Source organism: Mustela putorius, unplaced genomic scaffold (assembly GCF_011764305.1).
Source record: "Mustela putorius furo isolate JIRA1106 unplaced genomic scaffold, ASM1176430v1.1 tig00537243_pilon_pilon_pilon, whole genome shotgun sequence".
Lineage (NCBI taxonomy): Eukaryota > Metazoa > Chordata > Mammalia > Carnivora > Mustelidae > Mustela > Mustela putorius.
This window is the reverse complement of record NW_025422382.1, coordinates 339,512-361,733: the sequence shown is the minus strand read 5'-3', so window position 1 is coordinate 361,733 and position 22,222 is coordinate 339,512. Positions and strand designations below refer to the sequence as shown.

Genomic DNA, 22,222 nt, shown 5'->3' with positions numbered 1-22,222 from the left:
GGTGATCAGAAGAAGCAGTCATGTCATGACTGGAGAGAAGAGCATTCTGCATGATAGGAATGGCAGATGCTCTGGTATTTGAGGAACAAAAAGGAGGCTGGGGTATCTGGAGATAATAAACTAAGTAGAGAATTGTAAGAGATAAGATTTTTTTTTTTAAGATTTTATTTATTTATTTGACAGAGAGAAACCACAAGTACACTGAGAGGCAGGCAGAGAGAGAGAGAGAGAGAAGGAAGCAGGCTCCCCGCTGAGCAGAGAGCCCGATGCGGGACTCGATCCCAGGACCCTGAGATCATGACCTGAGCCGAAGGCAGCGGCTTAACCCACTGAGCCACCCAGGCGCCCCAAGAGATAAGATTTGAGTGGTATACAGGACCAGACCATGTAAGGTATTTGCTGTCACTATCGAGAATTTTTATCTTATTCTAGGCTTAAATTCTATTTTAAGCGTATTTTATGGCTGGCTTATCTGCTAGTATTTGTTATAATTAAAAAACATAATTGGATTCGCACATAAAGTCATTGAACTTTAGGCAAGAGAAGAGAGACGTTATCAAGAGTGTGTGAATATAAATCTTGTTCTTCAAAAATATTGGGAATTCTGGAGAGAGGATGGTGGTGATCGTGTCATTTTGTTTGAAATCTTCCCAAATTTCCCTGTGGAAATAAATAGAGCAGTTCTTATTTGGTTAGTGGCAAAGAAGCTTGTGTCAGATTAACCCTCCCATGGATAACATGTATAGAAAACAAGTAACTTTGACGGACATGGGAAGCGTCGAAAACAAGTAGAAGCAGCAAATCAGCCTTAAAAGAGGTGAACCGCAGTGGGCGGGATGCCCTTTGTGTGCCTTCCCACCTCAGTGCACTCCCCACTCCATGCTGTGAGGAGCAGCTAGAACTCAAGCAGGAAGTTGCCATCTTACTGGCTCCAGGAGTCAGAGTTGAAAATGAAGGGCTACTGGAGTGAAAAGGGGTGAGGCAAGTCATGGAAAAGTAGAAGCAACTGGGGAAAAGGACCAAAATCTGCTTATAAACCACCCAAGTCTTGGACTAACCACTGAAGTACACACGAGTTGCATGGAGAGACCTCAGGGGTCCCAGCAGAAAGCAACACTTGGAAGTCTTGGCTTAGCTGCTACCCATCATAGAGGAAGCAGAGTTTGGAGTTTATGAGTGGAGCCAAGATAAGATAAATCTGTTAGAACAAAATCTATCATGCTTTAGAATAAGATGAGAGAACTTATCATCTAAAATGCCTCGTACAATATTAAGAATTACTAGTCATGTGGAGAAATTGGAAAAGTGTGATCAATAATCAAGACAAAAAGGAAGCAACTCCAGGATAACCGAACTTATAATTAGCGGATAAGAACTTTATTTTTCTTTTTCCTTCTTTTTTTTTTTTTAAGATTTTATTTATTTATTTGTCAGAGAGAGAGAGTGAGCGAGCACAGGCAGACAGAGTGGCTGGTTGAGGCAGAGGGAGAAGCAGGCTCCCCACCAAGCAAGGAGCCCGATGTGGGACTCGATCCCAGGACGCTGGGATCATGACCTGAGCCAAAGGCAGCCGCTTAACCAACTGAGCCACCAAGGCGTCCCAAGAACTTTATTTTTCTTAAAAGATTGTATTTACTTGAGAGAGAGAGAGAGAGAGCACAGAGGGAGCCTGATACGGGACTCGATCCCAGAAGTCTGGGACTATGACCTGAGCTGAAGGAAGACACTTAACTGACTCAGCCACCCAAGTGTCCCCCACCCCCTTTTTAGAAAGATTTAACTTAGAAAGAACTTGTTACAATGTTAAAAATGTGTTCAAACACGGAAATACAGCAATATTGAAGAAAGAGGTGAGGAATCTCAGAAGAGAAAAAGAAACTCTAAAAAAGGACCAAATGGAAATTCTGGAGCTGAAAATAGACAAACTATCAAAACCAACATAAGAAGAAACAGGAAATCTGAATTGCTCTATATCAAAGAATTGGATTATAATCCTTTCACAAAGCAAAGTCTATTTCCTGATGGCTTCACTTATAACTTCTATCAAACACACAAGGAAAAAATGCAATTGTTACATAAACTCTTTCAAGAGAAAAGAATGGGGGGCGCGCCTGAGTGGCTCAGTGGGTTAGGGCCTCTGCCTTCAGCTCAGGTCATGTCCCAGGGTCCTGGGATTGAGCCCCGCATTGGACTCTCTGCTCTGCAGGGAGCCTGCTTCCTCCCTCCCTCTCTGCCTGCCTCTCTACCTACTTGTGATCTCTGTCTGTTAAATAAATAAGTAAAATCTTTAAAAAAAAAAAAAAAAAGAATTAGGGAACACTGCCCATTTTGTGAGTTCAACATTATCTTATTACCAAAAGTAGGCAAAGACATTATAAGAAATTACAAAGCAATGTCTTAACATGAATTTAGATGCAAATATCCTTAACAAAATACTAGCAAGCCTTTCCCGCAATGTATTACAAGAATAAAACATCATGTCCAAATATAGCTTAACTCAACTCTGCAAGTTTAGCTTCTCACTCAAAAATCAATCAATGCAATCACCAAATTAAGAGAATAAAGAAGAAAAATCACACGATAATCTCATTAAATTTAGAAAGATCATTTGACAAAAAATCAACATCCATTTATAATAAACACCCTCGGTAAGCTAGGAATAGAAGTCTGGTAAATGGCAGTCATGATATATACATCAATAATATCATAGTTAATGTTCAAGGGCTAAAAGCTTTATCAGGAACCAGGCAAGAACATTGAACTGAAGATCCTAATTAGTGCAATAAAGGCAAAAAGAAAAAATAATAAAATGCATAGTCGTTTAAAAGGGAGATATAAAACTCTTTTTAAATAGAGATCATGTACATAGAAATGCCTAGGGGATCTATAAAAAAGCTGATAGAACTAATAAGTCAGTTTAATAAAGTCAAGTATAAAAATCAACTGTATTTCTATATACTAGCAAAGTGAAATAAAAAAATTTACAATATGGAAAGACAAAGGGTTTAGAACAAATATTGGGTAGAGAAGGAGCAACTGGAATTCTCATCATGGATGATGGGAATGTAAAATATTAAAACCATTTTAGAAAACAGTTTGACTTATTCAACCAAACAATTCAATTCCCGTTTATCCAAGAGAAATTAGAATATGTATCCACACAAAGACTTTTACACAAATGCTTATAAGAGCCAAAATCTGAAAACAACCCATACATATAATTTGCCTCTCCATTCATCAACAGGTGAATGGAGAGGCAAATTATAGCATATCCAGACAATGGAATTCTCTCAGCAATAAAAGAGAGTAAGCATGTTTGTAACAACATGGATGAATTTTGAAAATATTATGCTGAGTGAAAAAAAATCCAGATTCAAATAAGAGTACATACCCTGAATTCCCATTTGCACGAAATTCTAAAAAGAGAGAGGGAGATAATTAATACGTAGTAACAGAAAGAAAATCAGTCGCTGCCTAGGGCTGGAGCGGGGAAGACACTACCCACAAAGGAGAGAAGGAAATGTTTGGGATAATAATGTGGGTGTTTAAATCCTGATGTGGCAGGGGCGCCTGGGTGGCTCAGTGGGTTAAGCCGCTGCCTTCGGCTCAGGTCATGATCTCAGGGTCCTGGGATCGAGTCCCACATCGGGCTCTCTGCTCAGCAGGGAGCCTGCTTCCTCCTCTCTCTCTCTGCCTGCCTCTCTGCCTACTTGTGATCTCTCTCTGTCAAATAAATAAATAAAATCTTTAAAAATAAATAAATAAATAAATAAATCCTGATGTGGCGATAGGTACATTGATACATATCCTTGTAGTTGTGTGCAATATACCTTTATAAACTTGACCAAAGAAAAGACCCCTAAATCCTAATTGTCAAATGACTAGTACAGACCATAAATTCTGTAGTTTTTAAAACTAGGCTTCGCAGAAGAGGTAAAATTGCAATTGCCCTTTTAGGAGAGATAGGCTATAGATAGGCTACATTAAAAAAAAAATAATAACTGAGCAGAGAAAAAGTCAACACAGGGATGAATGCAGGAGGGGCAGGGTGGGTGGCTTGAAGGGATGGTGGTAGTATTAGACTGAAGGCAGAGGCTCTGACAAGGGAATTGTGGGAGATTCAGATGGAGGGAGGAGAAAGTTAGGGGCAGGATGTCGCCAGAACATAGAGATCGATCTTTATCCTTTGGGTACTGAATAAGCTTTTGAGATATTTGAGCAGAGGAGTACGTTAGGCAAATGAATCTGGATTGTGGTGCAAGAAGAGTCAGCAAGGAGAGAATTTGCCGAAGTTCAGTTGACAGACTTGAAGTAGTCATGACTTGAGAAGATCAAAGATTGAACTAGAGTGGGGAAGGCAAAGAATGGAGGGGATACGGAGAAGGAAGAATTGACAAGGAATGTTAGGTTAGACTCTGGATTTGGGAACAGGGACAGAATAAACAATGGGTAGCTAAAATGGCAGGATAACTAGTAGAGATAAGAAGCAGCCAGTCTGGGGAGAAAGATGTTGATTTCAGTTTTAGAAGTCAATGATCTGAGAAATCTATCCTGACTTTACCTCTGTCTTAAGACTGGATGAAGTGTCACTGCGTACACCAAAGTGTGTCATGCCTAGCCTATCACATTTGTCGCCTTGTATTGTGACTGCCTACCGGTCTCCCACAGTAGGCTCCATAAACCTCAAAAGTAAGGACTATCTTTCGTTAGTATTCTCCTGTGCCAAGCACTGTTCTGAACCCAAGCGTTTTGCATATGTGCGGATAAGTATTTCCTAAATATGTACTGAATGTGGAGTTTGAGAGGATAATGGAAATGGAAGAGGAAAGTGGATATGATCCTCGGGCCATTCGAGCAGGGAGTTTAAGATATATAGTCTGGGAAGGTATTTACAAAAAAAGTGATGGTTGAAATCACGCTATAAGATTCCTAAAGGACAGCCTGTAAACAAACCTCCTGTGGCACTTAATGTCTTCATTACTTACCTGGCAAGTTTGCTCCAAAATGAGAAGCAGGAGAGACCAAGAAAAGGTACGCAAGCCTGCATAAACCATTAGCCAAATTAATAACTTCTGCTGAATATTCAGGAATTGGCTCTTCAGATAATTGGCACGCACACACACGCAAGGCTTTGCCTGGCATTTGATGTTTGCCTCTTCCCTTTTGTACCAAAAATAATGAAGCAGTGACATTTAAGAAAGTGGGAGAAAAATTCTAACAGCATGACTGTATTTGGGGTTTTCACCCTGGCTGAAGACTGATGCTTATCAACCGTGTGAGCCTAGACAAATTACTTCCTCTCCCTGGGTTTATGTCTTCTCATCTGAAAAACTGGAGTTTTAGTATCTACATCATATTTTTGTCAAGAGGATGAAATGAGGTCCAATATGCAGAACGCCTCCACATGGGAAACATGCTGAAACTCTTAGCTAGAGGTGGGAAAGTATGGTGGAGAAGAGGATGGCTTTTGGTGACCACTACCTGGGCTTGAACTCGGGCTCTGCCACTTACTAGGCAAGTTGTGGTTTGTGCCCCGTTTACCTCATCTGGAAGGTAGGGATGTTTAATTAGTACCTCGATCACAGGTTTGTTATGAGAATTACATGAATAATAGGCACCTGGAACACCAGCTGACATATAGCCAACATCATGTCAGTTTTCGGTAGGATTACCATCACTCCCTTTCCCCAATATCTCCATTCCCAAGCCCATCCCAAGCCCAGCTCTCTCATCTCTTCCCTGCCCCTCCTCCATCAGTGGGAGGATGACCGGTGGATGTTTTCTACAAAGTTCATACAGTGACACTAGATGGGGTTGCTGAGCTAACACACTTAAGAACTGTTGGGCCCCCGCATTGTATTTTTGGACTGAATGAGACTTTAGGAATGCGTTGGTCAGCCCTTTTTATTTTGCGGAGGAAGAAACTAGGGATCAGAGAAGTTATCTGATGTAATACCTGCCTGCAATTGTCTCAGCAATCCAGTCTTCCCATTTCTGGCAAACCCAATCCCATTCTTCATCAGAAACGACTGAACAATAAAGGTGGATGTGCTTATAAATCCTAATTTTTTTTCTAGAATCATTTGATCAAACCCAAAAGATCCTGGAAGCGCCACAGGAACAGGAGTAAGCTGCTGTCATTCACTGACCGCTCTGTCTGGTCTATGGTAGATCCTCAGTTAACATTTGTTGAATGAATGATAGGGATCTATCATGGTTTTTTTTTTTTTAAGATTTTATTTATTTATTTGACAGAGAGAGATCGCAAGTAGGCAGAGAGGCAGGCAGAGAGAGAGGAGGAAGCAGGCTCCCTGCTGAGCAGAGAGCCCGATGCAGGACTCGATCCCCGGACCCTGAGATCATGACCTGAGCCGAAGGCAGCGGCTTAACCCACTGAGCCACCCAGGCGCCCAATCATGTTTTTAAAAGTTCTAGAGATTTCAGATCTTCCTTAATACTTGTTCCGATGCTCTCTGAAGGGGATTCCTCCTAACATAATCTCATTTTCTAAATACATAGATCAATCCTTTGGATACATGGATACATGGATCAATCCTCTGCTTCCTCTAGTTTCTGTGAAGATGTTAGAGCTGGAGAGAACTTTGGAAAAATCACCCAGTCAAAATTTTTCATTTTGTCAATGAAAAAACAAAATTAAGTCCATGATCATGTAACAAACTGGTTAGTGGCAGAGCTGAGATTAGAAACCTTCCTTAGTTTATGATCCTTAAAAAATAATTCCATCTGCTTCAAGATACTATCAAATTTCTCCCACCAGTCCTTTAAATGTTCCCTAACATTTCCTCCAGGTCATAGTCTCCAGAATATTATTAATTTTGATTACTTCCCGCTGGGAGCAGGCTTACCATTCATATCTTTCCTTTTCCTGATTCCAGGACAACTAACCTACCTTATTATTGTTACTCACCCATCTACGATTTGCCTCTCATGGTTCTTAATCCCTGCCCTTGAGAAGGAAAAAGTAGTTCCTCTTTCCCACCTGGACCAGCAGGGATGGGTTTTCAGATATTCAAAGGAAGTTGTCCCCGCCTGGTTAGTTTCAAAATAGACGGATGTATCATATGGATGGGGGGTTCTGTGATTTGTCCCGCGCTACTGACCACCCTGTCCGCAGGTACACATGCAGGCTAAAGAATGTTGTTTGTGCTGCTTGTGCTGCTTAAGTGACCTTGGGAGCCTGAGGAGTTGACATTAGCTGGCTTTCCGATCAGAATTGGCCCTTCTGGTCTGGACGCCAAGAGCTGAAAAATCTTGCCTTACATCCCCTCTGGGCTCCAGGCTGGGCTGCCCAGCACCTCCCCCCCCCACCCCAATGGAATCCAGGAGGAGAGAGAGAGGCTCCTTGAATATGTAAAGACATGACAACAGGAATGCCCCTCGCTTCAAACTGCACGTGGGCAAACGAATGTTTAACTTCAGACCCTGTCATCTGCCCTGTAAATGTGGCCTTTATGGGATTGTCAGCTGTAAAGTCTCACTTGAAGGGAGGACACTGCCGCGGCCTCTCAGTCAGGACTCCCGCCTGGCTGTGTCCGCGGTTTTCCCCAGCTAATGAGGTTGGATGCTGTAATTACCCAATTTGATGTAACGTTGCCTTATCCTCCTTTACCGCTTACTGTGAAATCTGTGCACAGATTTTTCCTTTTCTTCCTTCTGTTTCTATTAGGTTTTTATAATATCAGTCAAGTGTCTTTTCTGCTTCGAAATGGAGAGTCAGGCTGCTGTGAACGTTTTGTTTAGAACAAAGGACCCCCGACATCTAGGACATTTGCAGGATTGTTCCAAGATAGTGTTTGCAGTTCTATTTAGAGCCTCAATAGTGTGCTGGGCTCTGGATAACGTAACCCAGGGCAATCCCTCAACCCCGTGTTCCCTGGCTGCGCTGAACCACACTCATGTTGTTTTTCGCTAACACCAGGAAATGAAGAATTTCTAGAGCCAAGCACTGCCTCCTTTTAACTATTTCTTTACAGTTCTAAGAACTTAAAGGTTTATTTCTTTACCGGCCCCCCGATTGTGCTGTGGTAAATTTTTCCAAATGGCCATAAATTCTTCCACACCTATCCAGAGGTGAAATCTACTCCTCCGCTCCTTAAGCCTGACATGGCCATATGACTCTTTTTGGACAGTGGGACATTAGCAAAGGTGATTCGTGTTGGGGCTTTGAAAGTGCTTGAACACCGAGGTCATCCTCCTGCTGTGCTTGGAACCCTGGAACTACCATGTGAACGAGCCCAATCTAGCCTGTTGGAGGATGAGAGAAAAGGCAGCCAGACCCTTGCCAAGGGCCTTCCAAATGCCAGACATATCTGTGAGGCCATCCTAGATCCTCTAGCCACCGCTGCCACGCCGCCAAAGGGAGAGACATAAGTGAGCCCGAGCCTATCAGCGATGCCCATCCAGACAGAGCTTCTCAACCAACCCATGGAACTGTGAGATAAATTAGTGGTTGTTCTTTAAGTCATTACACCGTGGGGTGGTGTCGTATATAGGAAAATCTCCCTGATGTACATGGCAAAGACTCCCTAAAGAAATGGCAATCCGTATTTTCTAGTTCCCTCCTCATCTTAACCCTCGCCCTCCCATCTTCTGTTGTCTAGGTTTAGTCAGCCGTTCTGACTGTACGTGAGTTTACCTAAGTGGAGGAAGAGCAGAGTATGACTGTCCCGAAAGTGGAGGTGCCCTCCACTCGGCAATCTATCCTCACGGGGTGCGGCTTTCATACACGTTGCAATGTCTTGGGACTCCAAGTCCTGTCTCTCTAGGCACAGAACCGATGTAGTTTTGGGAATGTTGATGAGTTTGTGGGGGGATGAAGCTGATGGTCAAGAAAGAAGTCTCAAGATGTCTTTGGTGCAAAATGGTGGTGTTATGAAGACACGGAGGGCAGGACCCCCACAGGAGCTGCTGTCCTGCCTGGGGCTTTGTGAGGGGTGGTTGATTACATCCTTGGGAGCTGGTGGCAAGAAAAAAAGGAGATTTTCAAGAGAATTCTCATATGCTATAGAGGACCTATTAGATACTGCAGGCCTTGCCATTGTCAAGCTCAGGTAGTTTCCCCCTCCAGCAAGGCATTCTCATTAACACAGCTGGGAGCTTCCTGCAGGAACACTGTACTCTGTTGTACTCTAGTATTCGCCAATCAGCTGCAGATGATAAGGACATTGAATTTTATTCATATTGCCTTCTGGAGGTTAGGTTAGGATTGTTAGGTCCCCCAATAATGGGTCCATGATCAAAGGAGCGAGACTGATCTAAAGCGAAGGTCAAGCAAAGCTTTATTCTGAGCCAAGCATCAAGAATCAGACTGAACGTTCAGGGCCGCACCTCTTACAAGAGAGGGCAACCCTTCTCTGTTTCACAGCATAGCTTTTAAGGGCAAAGGCCATGCGGTTGGGCCTGGCCACGCACAGGTGGCCAATTGAAAGATCCGCGGATCCCCTTACCCAAGAATCCAACACTGCCACTGGATGCAATCAGCAAGAGGTTCTTTATTGTTACGCAGGCGCCTGCGGGTGGTCAGCAGCTCCTGCTAGCTGAGCACACCTGGCTGGGGTGGTGCAGGATTTTTATAGACAGGTACAAACAAGTCCCGGATGGGACGGGGCCGATTGGCTGACAATTTGAACATTTGAAAAAAGGCATACTTGGTGTTAGCGGATTGGCTCTGGAAGACCCCCACGCGCGAAGAGAAAGGGCGGGAAGGGGAAACAAAGAGGGGAAGTTTGACCTTATTACTCAGCAGAAAGACATCCTGCCTACATGACTATGCAGCCCCCTGTCTACGTGACCTACATGACCATGCAGCACCCTTGCCTACGTGACCTATGGGACCATGCAGCCCCCTTGCCTCCGTGACCATGCCCCGGCTATTAGGAGAGGGTATCTTGTTCAAACAGGAGTCAAGTGTCATGCCCTAAAAGCCAAGCAGTTACAGAAAGGCAAAGGAGCAGTTACATTGAATTCAACCCTGGGGGAAGGGTCTTTTCATTGCAAGGGGAGGAGGGGTACTTTTACACAACAAAAGAGCAGTTAATTAGTTAAGGACGGGGGGGGGGGGGGGTCTTTCACAATAAGATTGTAACGCACAGAGAAAACTCCACAGTCCTGTTAGGTCACACATAAGTGAGCAATTGAATTACAACTTACCCTATAGTAGACATTTGACCTAGCCTATCACCTTAGTTAGAATTGGCATCCAAAAGGCTCCCAAAGGGCGGGGCCCATACTCCTCGGTAGCTGGGGAGACAGTATGCAACCCCCCACTGATCGGATGTCTCCACCTGGCCTGACCCACCCTTGTATCTGGGCTTTGTTACCTAAGGCTGGTTTCCAGTAAGTCCCCTGGGTGAAGGGGAGCAGGGACAGTTTAAGGGTTAAACAACAAGGTTATTGTTTAACCTGGATGGAGGCCTCTGGCTAAGTAGGTCCTTACAAGGATAAGAACGCTTTTTTCTTGTAAATCACTAAGACATTCATAAACTGAGGGAGACTCCTGTTCTGCAGGACTGGAATCTCTGTAAGTTAACATTTGTTTTCCTTCCCTTAGCTTGAAGGCAGCCGGCAGTGCCTGAGGAATGGGAGTGGGGGCTGAGGGGGGCATTTTGTGGGTGTCAGCTAGTGCTGTGTCCTCAGCTTGCCTCTGCTCCCTCATCAGATTCAGCGCACGGTCTCAGATCCAGACCATTCTCTCATGGACATGACAGCATTTTCAGATTCTGCCAATGGAACTTAACTTCTCTGCCTGAATTTCCTCTATTATTTTTTTTAAAGATTTATTTATTTTAGAGAGAGTGTGTGAGGGGGGAGGGGCAGAAGGAGAAGGAGACAAGCAGATTCCCCATGGAGCCGAGAGCCCCATGTGGGTTTCGATCCCAGGACCCCGAGATCGTGACCTGAGCTGAAACCAAGAGTCAGATGCTCAAGCCAGTCCAGGCGCCCTGAATTTCCTCTATTATTAAAGTGCCAATAACTTCCTCTGTCTTGACAGACTCCTCATCCTTTCAGAAAACACACTTTTGGGGCACCTGGGTAGCTCAGTCAGTTAAATGTCTGCCTTCAGCTCAGGTCATGATTCCAGGGTCCTGGGATCAAATCCTACATCTGACTCCTTGCTCAGCAGGGAGCCTGCTTTTCCCTCTGCCTGCCACTCACCCTGCCTGCCACTCATCCTGCCACTCACCCTGTGCTCTCTCTCTCTCTGACAAATTAATACATAAAATCTTTTTTAAAAAGAAAGAAAGAAAACCCTACATTGTATCATGACTTTATCTCCAGCATCATGCCAGGCTTCTAATCCACAGTCTGGGTCCCCTGGACCCCTCAGGACGTTACTTGCAAGTACTCATCCCTTTGGTTCAGCTCTCAGCACAATATGAATGGTTTCTCACTCATTCAACAAACATGGCAGAATCAGTCCTTCCCTTAAATATCTTACAGCGTTATCTAAAAATTCTGAAAACCAGTTCCAGCCATGTGATAGCTAGAATTTGATTCCCAGTGGATGAGAAGTTGAGCTATGACCTTGAGAGGGATCAGAATTGCCTAGCAGGCTTATTCTGAATAGTCCTGCCCTGAACCGTATTTATTACCCTTGGGGTTGGTTGATGCAACTTCACATGAATCTGACGCGTCACAAAACAGGGGTAAGCAGCTCGATGGCATTCACTCATATTCTAAAAATGAAAAACCACAGTTGAACTGGTGTGATATTGCAGCAAAATTTTTATGACAAAGCGTGGGCTGCTCTGCCAGAATCCCTCCCAGTTCAATCTGAAGATGACTCACCCATTCCAATCTTTGAGACGATGGGGAGAACCACACTCTGCATCTTCCACCGGGCATCTGTCTCTGCTGTTAGGATCCTCAGAGAGTTGCGGGGGGAAATGACAGAGCTCAGCTCAGTACCGGACAAAAATTTTGCATGGACATTTCCAAACTTAAAATAAACTGTCCCCTGGATTTTGAACCAACCTGAAAGAAACCAAGGAAAACCTCTGAAAGTCAGAGTGTCAAAAATAGGAAGTGAGGGCTAGTAATCAACTAGGAGGCTCCCCAGTAAGTAATTATTTTTCAGCCGCAGCTCAGTGTTTTCAATATTTTTCTATAAGAAAAGCAACAATACCTTCAGTGTGGGAGATTAAGATAAAATAAACCTATATGAATAAACAAAAGTTACCTGTTATTTTAAGATGCAATTGCAAAGAAAAGAAACCCTCTCTAATTAGCTCAAGGCAAAAAACAGAGATCGCTGGAAGCATAGCAGGGACAAAAGTATTACAGCTTCATATTTATATTCTTTCTGCACTGTGCTTTTTAAGGAAAACAGATATTTTAAGATTTTATGTATTTATTTGAGAGCGTTCCCAGACGTCCCGCACTGGGCTCCCTTCTCAGCGGGGAGTCTGCGTTTCCCTCTCCCTCTGCCTTTCCTGTGCCTTCTCTCTCTTTCTGCTCTCTCTCTCTCTCTCTCTCTCTCAAATAAATAAATAAATAAATAAAATCTTTAGAAACAGAAACTTAAGGGAAAAAAAATCCCTCTTTGGACTTAGAAGTGTGGGGCTATGGGTATGACGTACTATTTTAGAAGATCGGGTAGGGAGGAAATGATTGACATCCATAGCACAACTATTTCGCCATCCCATTAACATTTCAGTGTGTTTGCTTAGATGATATGCTGTTTATAACAGTATACATGTATTAACCATAAGAGTCTCCTAATCATAGCAAACAAACTGGCAGTTGCTGGAGGGGAGTTGGATGAGGGGATGGGGCAACTGAGTGCTGGACATTAAGGAGGACACGTGATGTAATGGGCACTGGGTGCCATAAAGACTGATGAATCCTTGACCTCTACCTCTGAAACTGTAAATACACTAAGTGTTAATTAATTGAATTTGAATTTAAAAACTATAGAAGAATTTAAAAATACAGATTTATTTTATTTTTTTAACAACCGTTTTTTGGTAAAGATTTATTTATTTTTCAGAGAGAGAGAGAGAGAGAGAGAGCACGCGTGCGCACACACCCAAGAGCACAAGCAATGGGGGGAGGGTCAGAGGGAGAAGCAGGCTCCCCGCTGAGCAGGGAGCCCATGCAGATTCAGTCCCAGGACCCTGGGACCATGACCCGAGCTGAAGGCAGCTGCTTAACTGACTGAGCCACACAGGCAGTCCCCAAAATACAGATTTAAAAAGCAATAGGCAATGAGAACTTTTACGTTTTGAGTCTACTAAAATTAGTAAACATCTTCAGTTCTCAAATATATCAGTACTAAAGGAAACCATGCATCTGATACTGAAAGTAAGTTTTGAACCACATTATATTGTGATTGAATAAAAGAGACATGATATTATAACTAAAAAAAACCCAAAACCTCAGAACAGTATACATGTATTAATATGATTTATATACTTTATGCATCTCTGTCCCTTGGGTTTTTTGTTTAGTTGATATCATAAGCATTTCCTCCATCATTAAAAATTTTCTCCAAGTACTTTGATGATTGCATAATACTCCATTGTATGAATATGAATATTCCGGTACATATGTGTGTGCGTATATGTATATTATTATAAATTAATGTGATTTTCAAGTCTCCAATACTTACTATAAAGTTGCAATTAACATTCCTATACCTTAATCTTTGTGCATATTTCTGATAGTTTCCTCAGGGATACCTAGACCTGGGATTACTAGATCAATGCCCATAAATATTTTTCTACTTAAATATTTTTCTAATTAGTTTTCTAGAAAGTTTGTACCAACATGTCAACCCATTAGCAATGGCTGTGTGGTCAGCTCATTTTAGCAACAGCTCTTATCCGTTTAGAAACACAAAACAAGGGTGCCTGGGTGGCTCAGTTGGTTAAGCGGCTGCCTTAGGTTACGGTCATGATCCCAGGGTCCTGGGGTCCTAGAATCAAGCCCTGAGCCAGACTCCCTGCTGGGCAGGGAGCCTCCTTCTGCTTCTGCGCCCCCCCAAACCCTGCTTGTGCGCTCTCTCTCTCTCTCTCTCTCAAATAAATGAATAAAATCTTAAAAGAAAAAAGAAAACAAAGCACAAAACTCGATATTGCCCCTGCATACAGTTTTTGTCAATCCCATGTATTGTATTTAATTCCTCACTTACTTTGACTGAAGTTTAGAGCTGAGATTTTCAAAATACGGTCCCCAGGGCAGTAGCATCAGCACCACTTGGAGTTTATTGCAAATGCAAATCCTTGAGCTCTACCTTCCACCCACTGACCTGGAAACTCTGGAGGTGGAGCCAGTCCATGTTTTAATAAGTCCTGTAGGCGCTTCCGATGCCTGCTCAAGATTGAGAGCCACCAGCTGAAAGCGCTGCAGAGTCCTTTCTAAGCCCTCCCAAGTGTCACCCCCTTCTGAGTGCCATTTTCTGGGCCCCGACCATTTATAAGGAACAGTGTAACGTAGGATAAAGGCAGTAGTTTCTGTTAAGAGGGCTCGAGTTATAAATCCTGTATGACTCCCTGTTGGGTATGCATCCAGACACACGTAATAATGACTTATTACACTGTTGTAGCTTACATTTCGAGGTGAACATTTTTCTATATCATTTAGCCCAAATGAGACACTGGAGGGAAGTTTTAAGCTAAGTTACCCCAGATGTTTCATGGTTACGCAAGAGTGCAAAACAAAACATGTTTTCCCCGCTGAATGAAAACACAATATAAGTTTTCTTTAGCAGCTGTGGCTGAGGATTGCAAAATGGAATAATCTGGCTACCCTCCAGGCCATTAGTTACCCTCCCTCCTCCCCCAAGAGCAAGGACAATCAAGCCAAAGAGAAGGAAAAACACAATGCTCTCAAGTTCACAGCTCATACCCAGCAATGGGGCTGCTGGAGCAGCTGGAATGTGTCAGAACAGAGGTGACCTGGAGGAGTAAGGAGCGTGCCTCACCCCACCACTTCGTTGGGAATGGCCCTGGGAGGAACGACCCCCGGTCTTCATCTCAAAGATGTGCATGCCAGAATTTCAAAGCACTGTGGTAGGTGTGGTAGAAAAAACAAGATTTTCCATCTTTCCGGGACCCTTCAGACAACATGGGGGCAATGGCTGTCTTCTTTGCCTGGATTTGAAAACTGCCCCCCCTTCTGAGGTTGTTCTAGCCTTAGCCCCATTGTTCCTCTAGAAGAATGCAAGATGGGAGAACTTAAAAAGTGTAGATTTGGAGTCAGCACACGTGTAAATCTTCATGCTACTCCACATCCCAGGTGCATAACCTTCAGCAAGTCACTTAATTTTGCTAAATCTGTTTCTCAACAGTACCTCACTGGGACTGCCGCGAGGGCGAAATGAGGTCATGTGCATAGCACATGGTCATTGCTTCATGCAAGCCCATCCCCTCTAGCTCCTTGCAGGACTTGCTGTCTTCTCACTAACTCAGCCTCCACCCTAGTATTGATGAGGGAGCAGGAGGCTGGCTGAGGACAAAGCAGAAGCTGGCGCCTTGCACCCTTTCCCCTCCATAAGTGTAGCATCCCTCAGGCAGCCCTGACTGCCATGAACAATAAGCAAATAGTTAACTTGCAGAGCTCACAATCCTGCTAGACAGGAGTCTCCCTTGGCTTACAAATGTCCTAAATCTCACTAACAAAGACGATTGATAGCAGGATTGTGACACCCCACCAAAAAGTCACCCAACGATCTTAATGTTAATGGCCGGTCTAAAGACAACACTGATCCAGCCGCAAGGGCAAGGCCTCCGGCAGGCCTGGGACATCCTGGCACCTTGTAGGCCCTCTTTAGCATATGAAAACTCCACTGACACCTCCCTTCCCCTCACCTTCCCCCAACAGCAGGGTACATAACCTGCCATCCCTCACAACCCGGGGCAGCAGCTCTTCCTGCCCACGGGTCCTGTCCCCGTGCTTTAATAAACCACCATTTTGCACCAAAGATGTCTCAAGAATTCTTTCTTGGTCGTCGGCTCCGGACCTCAGCCCACCAAACCTCACCTAGGTTCTAGAACTTCATCAGTATGAGGAACATATAAATAATATTCTGTTGAGGGCGCCTGGGTGGCTCAGTGGGTTAAGCCGCTGCCTTCGGCTCAGGTCATGATCTCAGGGTCCTGGGATCGAGTCCTGCATGGGGCTCTCTGCTCAGCAGGGAGCCTGCTTCCTCCTCTCTCTCTGCCTGCCTCTCCAACTACTTGTGATTTCTCTCTGTCAAATAAATAAATAAAATCTTTAAAAAATAATAATAATATTCTGTTGAAACTCAGAAGAAAAAAAACAATCTCATCATGCAGTTCAAAATCCCTTCACAGTGAGGAAGTTGTATTTTCTCTAAACCCTCTTCTTGGGCACCTGGGGGGGCTCAGTAGGTTAAATGTCTGCCTTTGGCTCAGGTTATGATCCTATGATCCTGGGATCGAGCCTCGTGAGGGGCTGGGGAGTCTGCTTCTCCCTCTCCCTCTGGTGCTCCCCTCTGCATGTGCTCTCACTCTCTCTCGCAAATCAAGAAATGCATAAAATCTTAAAGAAAAAAGTAGATAAATGCTCTTGTCTAGCAGTTTCTGATACTTCACATTGACCTTGATGCCACTTTCTCTGGTGAGCATCTGAACTAAGAATTTTGCAAAAAACCATCCTATCATGAATTAGTCTGGATCTCAACCAGAGTTTCCTGTCAGGAGGGAGACTGGAATGAGAAAGCATGCAATGAGATGTGGAATCACCTGCTTGGACCTTGCTAGTCCTGGGCATTGGGCCTTCAAGATTCCAGCCCAGATCAGCCTCCAGCTGAATTCTTTACCAACAGGTACCCCATGCTACTTCAAGTCTGTCTCAAAATCCCTGGTCCAGGAGACTTCCCCAAGGCCAGACTGGACCTAAAGCTCAGGCCTTGTCCAGAATTACACCAGATTTCAACTGCCCGCCCAGCCCCAATCCCTCCTTCCAATCATTGAATGGCACCGAGGGGTTCAAATCTGGAGAACAGGACAGAGACCGAGGAGAATTATTATTTTAATTTCTACCTGATTTCATGGAAATTACTTGCAGTGGGATTGACTTCCTTAGGACCCTGGTACGTGGACCCATGTTACTCAGCCATTGGTTGTGCCTCCACATTTCCAGATATTCCCTACCCCTCTCTGTCCCCCATTGCATGAAGCCTCTGAGAACTTAGAAGCTAAGGTCTGAATTTGATCTTGATTATTTAAACTTCCAGAGTCTCACCTGTAAAGTCAGGACAATTGCATAGGCTGCTTATTAAGATTTGCAGAGGGCCCCCTGGGTGGCTCAGTTGGCTAAGCATCTGCCTTCGGCTCAGGTTGTGATCCTAGAGTCCTGGGATGGAGCCCCACATCGGGTTTCCCATTCAGCGGGGAGCCTGCTTCTTCCTCTCCTTCTGCTCCTCCCCCCGCTCATGCGCGCGCTCTCTCTCTCTCTCTCTCTCGAATAAATAAAATTCTTAACAAAAAAAAAAAAGGATTTGCATGCAGACAACATAACCTAATAATACTCAGTAATCAAGGTACAGAGAGTGTCAACCAGAGCTTACTGTTTAGTCTTCCTGTTTAAAAATATCTTAGCTGGTCCTTCCAAAAGCAGATGTTGAATTTTATTTTGTACATTGACTCCTGAAATTCTTTGACATCATTTAAGCATTCCTTCATTCAATAAATATTTAATAATATTGATTATGTACCATGCACCAGAAGTACAGGGATAGAGTAGGATTAGAGTCATGAGGATGACATACACGTCCCTGCCTTCACGGCATTTATTATCTATTGGGAAATTCAGACATCAAACAGAGAGCCAAAATTATATATGAGCACTCTGAAAGGGTCAGCACAGAACACTGTGAAAGCATTTATTGATTGAGTGCGGCTATACCTTACTGGGTTTCGATTTGCAGGGTTTTATCCCGTGCTTTGCGAACATTCAGGCAAATATCCAATTTGGTGTCTCCTTGCTTCTAGTGTGACCAGCTCATCCTTGCTTGTATGGAACTTTCTGGGCTTGGGCACCAAAAATCTCATGGCCAGAGAAAACCTTCAGTCCTGGGCAACACCAAGATGGGTTACTTACACTTCTTACTTCACAAGAAGTTTGAAGTGGAGTAGTCTAGTTTTGTGTCCAAAAGTGTGAGCCCTTTAGGATAAATGATCCAAATCCTTCAAAAAATCAATGCTGTGAAAGAGCAACACCAAGAATAAAGAGTTGGAGACACCTTCTTGATTAGAATGGACTAGAAGGACATAAAGGGAAAACGTAACATCTGACTCTTCATTGGCTCTTGGTGTTTATTTTTAAGCATAAAGCATTATGGAATGGAACATTTCAGGGGAATGTGAATATGAACTTGATATTTGGTGCTATTTGTGGAACTGTAGATAATTTTCTTAGATGTGACCATGGTATTGCAGTTCTGTAGGCAAATGCCCTTCTTTTTAGAAGACCTGGGCTGGAGTACACAGAGGTCAGGCCACAATGATGACAAAATTTTCACAATTTTTTTAGAAGTCTTATTTATTCATCTTAGCGGGGGAGGGGGCAGAGGGAGAGAGAGAATCTCTAGCAGAATCCCTGCTGAGTACGGAGCCCTACTCGGGGCACTATCTCACGACCCTGAGATTGTGACCCGAGTCAAAACCAAGAGTCGGGCACTTAAACGACTGAGCCGCCCAGGTGCCCTAAATCTTTAACAATTATTAATGCAGTGGAATTTTCAGGCATGTGTATTTATTATTCTTTCAGCCTTTCTGTATAAAAGTAATACAAAATGTTAGGAAAGAAGCCAGCAACCATCAAGCAGGTTAGGATTTGAGATGAAGCAACTTCTCCTTGAACCAGAACATAATTCCTCTAGAATGGAAACAAGACTAAAAGGGAGGAAAATAATTGTGTGTCAGTGGTGTTGACTCTAGGCACATGGAGTCATCGTGAGCCTAGCAAAGATCCACATGCCCCAAACTTGGCATTGAAGCAGTCAAGGGAGCCGCTGACTGATGATATAGACTTCCCAGTGGGTGGGTTCCTGAGCAAACAGAGGACCGGTGACCAGTTGTCTTGAACCATTATCCAGGTCTAAGTTATGGGAAGAGCCTGAACTAAAACTGACACTCAGTTCCTGTCACCCCAAGGGGTTACATTTTCTCCACATCTGAGTTTATGGATTTAAACAAAAATATTTTTAAAGATTTTTATTTATTTGTCAGACAGAGATCACAAGTAGGCAGAGAGGCAGGCAGAGATAGGGGAGGAAGCAGGCTCCCTGCTGAGCAGAAAGCCCGATGTGGGGCTTGATCCCAGGACCCTGAGGGCATGACTCAAGCCAAAGGCAGAGGCCTCAACCCACTGAGCCACCTAGGCACCCCTGAGTTTATAGATTTTATTGTCCTATGCACTAAACTGCTGATTCCAGAAAGGAAGGTCTACCCAAGTAAGTGATAGCATCTTAGTCCCCCAGACACTCCCCAAGTATCTGTGAGCATATCCTGGTGTATCTCATGTGTCTGAACAGACAAGTGCAGGTAAGCATCATCTGGTGTCTACAGATTGTCCTACTGTCTCAGCACTTCTCTGCTAGACAGTGCTCTCTGCCCTGGACACAACTGTGTCCACCAGGTGCCACAGGCTCGCCCTGCAGCCAAGGAGGGGCACAGGAAATGTCAGAGCTATGAGGTGTTGTTCTATGCAGTGGCAAAGAATGCCTCCCCCTTTGTGGGTATGTTCAATCAGTGAGGTCCCAAAGTCATAGTCCTTCTGCCCAAATAGTTAAATGGGTTATAGGGAAACAAACTTTTTGGTTTTTTTTTTTTTAAGATTTTATTTATTTTAGTTTTTTGGGGTGGGGGCAGGGGAGAGAAGCAGAGGGAGATAGAGAGAAGCAGACTCCCTGCTGAGTGCAGAGCCAGTTGCCAGGCTTGATCCCAGGATCCTGAGATCATGACCTGAGCTGAAATCAAGAGTCAGGCGCTTAACCGACTGAGCCACCCAGGCGGCCCCTCAACCCTTTCAGTTGTTTTTTTTTTGTTTTTTTTTTTTTTTTAAGATTTGTATTTATTTATTTGAGAGAGAGAGCATGAGAGGGGACAAGATGGCGGGGGAGTAGGAGGAGGTGCCTTTTCAGCCGGTACCCCAAAGTGAGCTGATTACCTACCAAAGAACTCTAATCACCCATGAAATCAGCCTGAGATCAGAATTATACGTCTGGATCTCTACAGGAGCAGAAGACGCCAGTGGGCAGGTAAAGCGGAGTGGGAACTGCAGACTGATATCGGAAGATAAACAAAAGGGGGAGGGAGCCACCAGAGGTGACCAGTTGGAAAGTAATACCCCAACACGAGCGAGAGTGCCCTGCGTCTGGGGACCAGCATTAACTGGGAGACTGGTTGAAAGCACTCCAAAAGAGAGAGAGCATGAGAGGGGAGAAGGTCAGAGGGAGAAGCAGACTCCCCATGGAGCTGGGAGCCTGATGCAAGACTCGATCCTGGCACTCCAGGATCATGACCTGATGCTTAACCGACTGAGCCACCCAGGTGCCCAACCCTTTCGGCTTTAATGCACAAGCCTCAGCTTTCCTTGCACACTCAGATCTATAGCCTTGGGGCATAAACAAGGGTGGGCAGTGGGGCCTTGGCCCACATGCAAACACGTGTCAGACACTAAGCTATCCCCCAACTCACTCCTCCTTTCTGACAACGGAGTCTTTGTTAGTGGGTCTGGCTTGTGGTGCCTGGCTCTCACTTCCCTGGGATGACTATTCTCCTGGGAGGAGCTTGAGTCACTCCTGCAGAGATGTCTGGGTCTGCTCTCTGGTTCTCCGTAAATGCCAGACCCATCTGAACCCGAGCTTGGGCCTACATTTTCTGTTCGTGTCTCCTGTTCGATGGGGATGCCTGAGTAAGAGATGGAGTCTTATTTGCTCTAAAATCCCTGCAAGGTGGCATGGGCCTGCCATGAAAGAGGCACTCGATTTATTTCTATTGAAAGACCATACCAACACTGGTGCAGTGGTCACCTGACTTCAGATGGAGACCAAAACACAGGTTGCTAGGGCCCTACCCCAGAAACCTGATTCATTAGATCTGGGGTGGGGGCCCAGAACCTGTGTTTTAACAAGATCCCAGGTAATCATGATGTGGATGGTCCTGGAATCTCTCTGCCTCTATCTCGGGAAGGCTTGAGCCACGAACATTCCCTTCCTCCCTCCCTTCCTTTCTTTCCTTCTCTCTCTCTCTCTCTCTCTCTTTTTAAGATTTTATTTACCCTACTGAGCTGAGAGCCCTACACGGGCTCGATCTCAAGACTCAAGATCATGACCTGAGCTAAAGGCAGAGGCTTAACCATCAAAGCCACCCAGGCACCCCAACCTTTCCCCTTTCTAGCTGCACCAAGCTCAAGGCCAGAGGCACAACTCAGTGAGCTGACTTTAGGCTGTAATTTCAGCCCCTTTATCCCTTTCACCAAGCATGCTTGTGTTGTGCACAACATGCACCACTGGTTGCAGCAACCTGGTCTGAAGCCTGCTTCTGCTAGGAAATGGTACAACAGAGAAATTCCTCTCAGAGTCACCCAATATCTCAGTATATTCTAGGAAAGTTCTTGGGTTGAACTGTGCTGGTTATTTCCTCCTGGAGATCAGGTGAGCCAGTAGGCAGTCTCCAGACCTGTTGAGGGGAGGGGCCTGAAGAACAGGAGCTCAGAAGAACCTTGACCACATATCAGAATCACTTCGGGAGCTTTGAAGCATTCTGATGTCCCGGTCTCACCCCCAGTACCTAATTGAGTGGATTCTGATACAGCCTGGGCATCAGAGTGTTTTAAAACCCCCCAGGTGATTCTAACAAGAAGGATCTCCAACTTACTAGAGCCCTCACCCCAATCAGAGAGATGCATTGGCCACTCTGTGTCTTCCTAAGAACTGGAGGACCAAGGGTGGGCTCATGCTTCCGAGAGAGTGCAGCTGGCTCTCTCACTCTGTGTGGTCCAGCTTTGTATAAGTTCTTCAGGCTTTTCCTCAGTAAGACAGTGAGCACTTTTGTTTGTGCTTCTTGGCATTTCTGCCGATGACCAAACCCATGCCATTTCTGAGCACTCTCCCAGCCCTGCACTCGCTTCCCTCCCCCTAGGTCAAATCCATCTATTTTTAATGTCTCATACTCCCCATCCATTTGAGAAGCTAAACTTCCCCAAGGCATACATGGCAGGCAAAGCTTAA

General features: G+C 44.5%; 1 long non-coding RNA gene across 1 annotated transcript; it reads right to left on the bottom strand.

Moving 5' to 3' along the window:
• Window positions 1-306: 306 nt before the first annotated feature.
• LOC123390135 lies at window positions 307-14,385 on the bottom strand. Its single transcript, XR_006604751.1, has 3 exons — window positions 14,153-14,385; window positions 11,809-11,994; window positions 307-660 (listed from the first exon to the last, which is right to left on the bottom strand). It is a non-coding gene; the product is annotated as an uncharacterized LOC123390135 (long non-coding RNA).
• Window positions 14,386-22,222: the final 7,837 nt, after the last annotated feature.